Source organism: Manis javanica, chromosome 4 (genome assembly GCF_040802235.1).
Source record: "Manis javanica isolate MJ-LG chromosome 4, MJ_LKY, whole genome shotgun sequence".
In the NCBI taxonomy this organism is placed as follows: Eukaryota; Metazoa; Chordata; class Mammalia; order Pholidota; family Manidae; genus Manis; species Manis javanica.
The window spans coordinates 159,952,041-159,959,251 of NC_133159.1; positions in this window are offsets into that span (position 1 = coordinate 159,952,041).

Below are 7,211 nucleotides of genomic sequence, written 5' to 3' on the forward strand. Positions count from 1 at the left end.
CCCTGCCCCCAACTCCCTCCCTGTTCTGTGCCCCGGGCCCCAGAATGTCATGAGGGGGCATCCAGCCACGGTGGGGGAAGGCACTGGTGGTAGAGCCAAGCGGGTCTGGGCAGGCTGGTCTGAGGTGAGGAGGCCAGCCATCTCCAGCTCAGGGACTCCTGGTGACCCCAGCAGTGGTTAATCTCAGGGATGGCTGGCTGGGTGAGCTGCTCAGAGCCCCTGTGATGCTCAGTAGAAGGGCTTCTTGCCCTAAAGGTTTTGCTGCCCTGTGGTTTCAGGGAGGCATGACAAACCAGTGGTCGGAGGCCAGAGAGCAAAGCTATGCAAAGTTATAAAAGGTGCGCCCTCATGATGGTGGCATTAAAAGGTGTCTCTGGGCTTCCATGCAACTCACCTGGTACACATGGCTTGGAGCACAGTTGTGTCTTTGAATGAAGGAAGTGGTGCCTCTCAGTGGGGGTGGATTCAGATGTAAGCCAGGTTGCACCACACACAGTGGCCTCTTACCCACAAGGCTGCAGCTCAGGATTGGGGGATGGGGTTGGGGGGCAGCTGCTGAGTATCTGTGGTGGGAGGGGCAGGTTACAGTGAGGTGATGTGCTTGCCCAGGATTATGGTTGTTCTGGCATCAGCCCTGGCTGCTTCCCTGGGGCTGGCACAGAGGATGGGCTTTGCTGCAGTTCTTCAGGGTCAGATGTTGGGGAGCAGAGGGTGGGGGTGTGCTTAGCCTTATGACCCTGTGTCTGAGGGTTATGGTCTTGGCAGGTTTGGCTTTTTGGCTCACATTAGGCCACTTCCTTCACCTTAAACTAGTCCCAGGAACACTGATTCTAGCCTTAGCCCCCTCACAATCTCTGCCCACCCACCCCTCCCCAACTCCTGCCTCTTCCCCCACCCATTTCTGTTCCACCCACCTTCTCCTTCCCTCCCACTGACATGATCAGCCTTCCCAGGGGTGAGACAGCATTTCTTTCTCCATCTCTCTACATGATTATGTGATTTTTCTTCTTCAGCCTGTTGGTGTGATAGATGACATTGATTTTTGAATGTTGAACCAGCCTTGTATGCCTGTTTACACTTTCTTGAACTTAATTTGCTAAGTATTTTGTTGATTATTAATGTTTTTGCATCTATGCTTATAGGAGATATTGGTCTGTAGTTCTCTTGCAGTGTCTTGTCTGATTTTGCTATTTGGGTGATGCTAGTCTCAATGAGTTGGAGACTGTTCCCTCTGCTTCTATCTTCTGAAGGAGATTATAAAAATTAGTATAATTTCTTCCTTAAATCTTTGGTAGAATTCACCAGTGACCCTCCTGGGTATGGTACTTTCAGTTTGGGAAGGTTATTAATGACTGATTCAACTTCTTTAATAGATCCAGGCCTATGTGTAGCATTTCTTTCCAACCTCAAAATACTGTATTTCTCTGGCTGATGGAGGCATGTTATCCTTTCAAAGGAAGGAATTCCAAGGAGATTTTTTTTACCCTAGCCTATATATTTTGATGTATACCCCACTTCTCTCATGAAAGAAGAAGGAAAATCAAACAAACAAAATGTAATTTATGACAGGGCTTTTTCTTGTAGAGAACTCTATTACTCATTCATTTCAAAATACATTTATTGAGCATCCCTGTGTTCAGGATACAGAGATGAATGGACAAAGTTCCTGGCCCTGAAGAGCACAGTCTAGAGGAGAGGATGACTTAAAGGCAAATAAATCTCCTAAATCCCAGGCTGGTGCTAGCCTGTAGGCCTACGTAGGCTGGAGGCCTATTACACCATCCTATAATGTAGCCATCAGTCACATGCAACACATCCGAATTGAGATGTGTTATGGGTGTAAGATACAATCCAGATTTCAAAGACTTGGTATGAAAAAAAATCTCAATAATTTTTTATATTGATTACATGTTGAAATAATAATTATTTTGTAGGTATTTGGTTGAATAAAATGTATTATCGAAACAAATTCACCTGTTTCCTTTCACTTTTTGAAATGTGTTTTATTAGTTCCCCGAGGCTGCTGTAACAAATGACCACAAACTGGATCGATTAAAACGTCAAAAATTTAATCTCTCACAGTCTAGAAGCTAGAAGCCTGGGTTTTGGGGAGAGTCTGTTCCTTGCTTCCTCTGCCTCTTGGTGGCTGGCCTGTAATTCCTGGGCTTGCGGCTGTATCACTCCAGTCTCTGCCCTGTCTTTGCCTCCTCCTCTGTCAGTGCCATCTCCTTCTGCCTCTCTCTTATAAGAATATTCGTGATGGCATTTCGGGCCCACCAGGATGATCCAGGGTAATCTCATCTCAAAATCCTTGACTCAGTTACAACTGCAAAAATTCTTTTTCCAAGTAAGGTAACATTTAAAAGTTCCAGGTATTTGGACTTGATATTTTTGGGTGGCCATTATTCAACCTATTATACGGCTACTAGAAAATTTAGAATTACATGTGTGGCATGCATCCTATTTCTATTGGACAGCTTTGGGCTACAGTAACCCATGTCTGAGGGAGCCAGGTTTATGAAGGATGTTCAAACTGGAGAGAATTGACCTGGACAGTTAGCCTTCCGAACAGTCTAGGCTTTGTTTGCAGCATGCAAAACTAAAGTTAACAGGAGGAAGGACTTCCCAACAGAGAGGATTGGGAGAATTTTGGTAACTAAAAACCAGGCCCCACATAAGGTCCAGAGATTACAGAGCAGGTAAAAGGCTGGACCTGGAATCCTGAGTGCATGAATTTACACTTAGTCTTCATTGCCAATCTGCTGTGATGATCCAGGAAAGAGTTACCCTCTCTGGGCCTCTGGATTTCCTCTGAGCAGGAGGAAAGTCTCATTTTATTGGGAAGGGCGAGGAGGAGAGGAGTGGAGGTTCTTATCCAGAGGAGAGCTTTCTGGTCTTTACGACGGAGCTGCCCACTTTACGATGAGATGGTGGGTCTCAGTTATTACTCTTCTGTAACTCTGGCTCCTTCCCAAAAAGTGAGATTGCCTGAAACTCCACCTGCAGGCCAGGATGTTCCAATCCAGGAACATCTTTGACATGATGCTTCGACCTGAGCTGGAGGAGCCCTTGGCACTGCGACATCCTCAGACTCCAATTTGATTGTTCATATATCCCATCAGTAAAAAATATTGAGCAGGCACCCCTGATATCTGTTTATTTATAAATTATATACAAAGAACTTTATACATTATATATAGGGTAGCAGAGGGGCAGGCCTTCATTTTTATAAATTATAAACAGGGCATATATATATATATATATTAGTATGTACATTACAAAAAATATACATTATAAAATATGTACATTATGCATATATGTATAAATTAAATATGTATATCATAAACTGTAAAGTAGAAATGAAAATCTAATAAAAGCAAGGTTTTAAAGTAATTTTTATGGCATTTCATTTAATAATGAAAAATCCCTTTCTGCTCTCACAATGACAGCAGCACCATCGAATGTTTCCATATTTTTGAAAATCCTGGTTTGACACTTTGTGGAACAGTGACTTGACTGTTTGGCACTAAATTCGGTTTATTTCAATATTCAGTCTTAAAGGCTGTCACGGCTGAAAAGGAGGCCTCATGAAGATACCTAGATCCAGATGGACGAGGTGCATTGTGGGATCGGCTCATTAAATCACGACATTCATTTCTCAGTGTTCAATGCCATCCACCAATTATGCAAAGGTTTTGTTCAAAATTGACTTTCAAATTTCCAACTTCTCTCGTGTCAATCAGTTGTTCTTGCAAAGAAATTGGAATATGCTGCATTTTAATACTTTCAGTAAATGGATTTTAAACCCACTCAAGCTCTTCATTTGGAAGATTTTTAAGCAAGTTAAAAAAGTACCTTTTTTTTTGAGGAGTGGATGTGAAAGGTTTTGGGAATGCACAAGATTTTTAGCAATGAAATCATGTAACAGTGAGGACACTTTTAAACTTTACTTCTAAATGCTCTGTCATACTGTTTTCCTTCCCCAAAAGTTACTTTCTTAACAACTGTTTAAACTTCACCTTTACCTTGATGAAAAGAGACTTCATTTTTGGAAATCTCTATGGAAGCACTCAACAGACAACCCTTGTTTTTCCTTTATGAAATATCAGATGAAATCATGTCCTAGGATTTGGGGGGAGCACTGCTATTTTCTTGCTGTTTCTTTGCAGCCATCTATCTTTTTAGGTCACTTGTCCTTTTTTTAGGAGGGTTCATTTCTATCGAATCAAACATGACAATCTACAAATGCCACTGAACTGGGCATATGGGAGCCGCAATGTGTCACGCTATGTTGAAAAGCAAAAGTGAGCTTGCTGATTTTTTCTCACGGTCTCTGCTTGAGGGACATCTGCACCTTGCTCCAGGCATTGACCTGTACAGGGGACACAATTGGCCAGGTAGGGGTATTATAACACCTGTATGTTAAATATTAGTAGAGCTGTATTTCTTACTTGTGGATAGAAATACGTATAAATACATATACATTGAATTTAAAATTTTTCTTACCACATGTCAGCGGGTCACTCTGTGTTAGCCCTGGACACGTGCACACTACTTTGGAGGTCAGAACTCACTGGACCGATGGGACAGCTGAAGCTTCAAGAGGGACTAGGGAGGAGGCTGCTTAGGGGCCCATGGCAAGTGGTGATGGAGCCAGACAGACACTCAGAGCCTTTCGTTCTGGGGCCCTTCCCGATCCTAACAGAGACTTCTGGTCGGTGCAGCCCCTCGTCCCCACTGCCCAGGGTCCTGCAGCTCCAGGAATATCTGTCTTCTGGGCCCCAGGGTGGGAACCTGGGCACCTCCTACTCTGTGCTTTCTGGGGAGCAGCACTGGGTGGGCCCCAAGAGCAGGTGTGGGCATCCTTCTTATTAGAGCACCCTTTTCCTTTGCCTACCCCTTCCTCCCTCATGACAGAGAGTCTGGATCATTCTGGGAATGAGTTGTGTGCCCTCTTTGAATCAAATAATTTGTGCTTGGCTTTGGGGGACATAATTTGCTGATTCTTACACCTCAGAGTTAAAGCTGAAAGGAAATCAGTCACCTGTATCCAACATCAGCCAGGCTGGGGGCTCACCACTCCCATCCTCAGGTCTGTCCTGCTTTGGCCTCTCATTGTCCCTGGAGGAAAGGAGGAAAAGGGACCGTCCTAGGGACATCAGTGCCCGTGCCCTACTCCTGACCAGGAGCAGCAATGACCTAAGCTGCTGGACCGTCTGCTCGGGGCCTGGCCTGGGGAAGAGGGTCCCTGGCCAGCTTGGTAACGGAGGAGGAGGAGGCCGTGTGATCCTGCGTAGCCCTCGGCCACAGGGAGCCATCTGATGAGCAAGCCTTCTGTGAGCCTGGAGGGTGAGTGAGTGTACCCTTTGCACTCTCACACCTCCCTGACCCTCACTGGCATGGCATGCCCACTCTCGTCTTCACTTCCTGAGCTCAGCTCTGTTGTCACTGGCTGTACCAGGCAGCCCTTTCCACACACCTGGGGCCGTGCTGTCTGTTCAAATGTCCAAAAGGTGTGGCATCTGTGGCAGCCATGCTATCTTTTCCTCAGATTTGAATTTGTTTTCCTCTTGGCACATAGTGAGACTACATTTCCCAGCCTCCCCTGCAGTTAGATGGGGCCATGGACTGAGTTCTGAGCAGTGGAATGTGGACAAAGGGATATAAACCATGCCACGCGCTGGTCTGACTCCTGAAAATCCCACCTTGGGGCACTCTTCCCTGCAAGACGGCTGGGTGTGGAGGACCCAGGAGTGGACACCAAAGCCCTCACTACAGTGGGCTGGAAGGGTCCCTGCTGAGCTGTGAGGAGCAGAGACCATGCCCCCTGCACCTGTGTGTGTAAGAAATCTTTGTATGTGAAGCCGCCACATCCTTGGAATGGGTACATTCCACTCAGTGACAGGCTGATTAACACGGTGTCTGGCCCCGGATAAGAAATCAGGGAACTTGAATTCTTTAAGATTATGAGAGGCAACATAGTGTCAGAGTTACAGGTTTAGACTCTGTAGCTGAACTCCCGATTTCCCCCACAGATGGGCCACATGACTCTGGGAAAATTGATTAATGTCTCTGAGCCTCAGCTTTCTCATGTTTGTAAATGTTTGTATGTCACAGGTATTTGGAAAGTATGTGTACAGATTGCCACACATTAGGCATTCATAAGTGGTAATTATTATTAGGTTCATTGGTCCTGTTGGACTTGGGGTCCTTCAAGGCAGGGACATTTGATTTGTCTCTGGATCCCTTATGGGCTGGGCACAGTGTCTTATGACCCATGGCCTCTGCCCCAGGTTTCTCTTGGTCTAGTGGGTAGAGAGGACTCAGAGCTCCCAGTTGTCATCCAAATGAGGCTGGGACATTCCATAGAGGAGGGGCTACAAGCAAAGTGCCTTTGCCTGGAGCTCAGTCAAAAGGCTTCATGGAAGATGTACCATTTCAGCGGGTCCTTGAAAGAGAAAGGGTAGCACTTAGATCACAGAGGAGGGCCATGGTTGCTCTAGGTTAAGCAAAATTCCCATGAGTTAAGGCCTGAGGTAGACAGAACTGGACATGCCTGGCTGGAGCAGGCACCCCCTGACATTTTCAAGGTCTGGGGAAAGATTACAAATGGAGGCAGTGGTAGTAGAATTCTGAAGATGTCCCCTGCCTCTCTAAGATCCCATCTTCTCTTACTCAGTCAAATATTAATCTAGGCCATCTATGGAGGGATTTTGCAGATACAAACTCTTGTCAGTTGGCCTTAAAATATGGAGATTAATTAGATGGGCTTGACTTATTTAGATGAGCCCTTGATAAAAAGAGAGTTTTCTCCCATTTGGTAGAGGAATAGGAAGTTAGATTCAAAGCATGAGAAGGATTTGACTCAAGAGTGACCTCAGCCTACAGCCAGCAAGGAAATGGTGACCTCATTTCTACAACCACACAAAACTGGATTCCGCCAACAATCTGAATGAGTCTGCGAGTGGATGCTTCCCAGAAGCTCCACATAAGAGCCCAGCCCAGCTGACCCCTTGATTTTGTCCTTGTGGGAGCCCAACAAGACAACCCAGTTGAGCTGCCTGGACTTCGGATATATGTAGCTGTGAGTTAATAAGTGGGTGTAGTTTTAAACCACTAAGTCTGTGGTCATTTGCAGCAATAGAAGAGAAATACAGACGTTCATATGCCACAAGTCTAAATATTCAAAAGCTGTAAGTCAAGCTTATGCA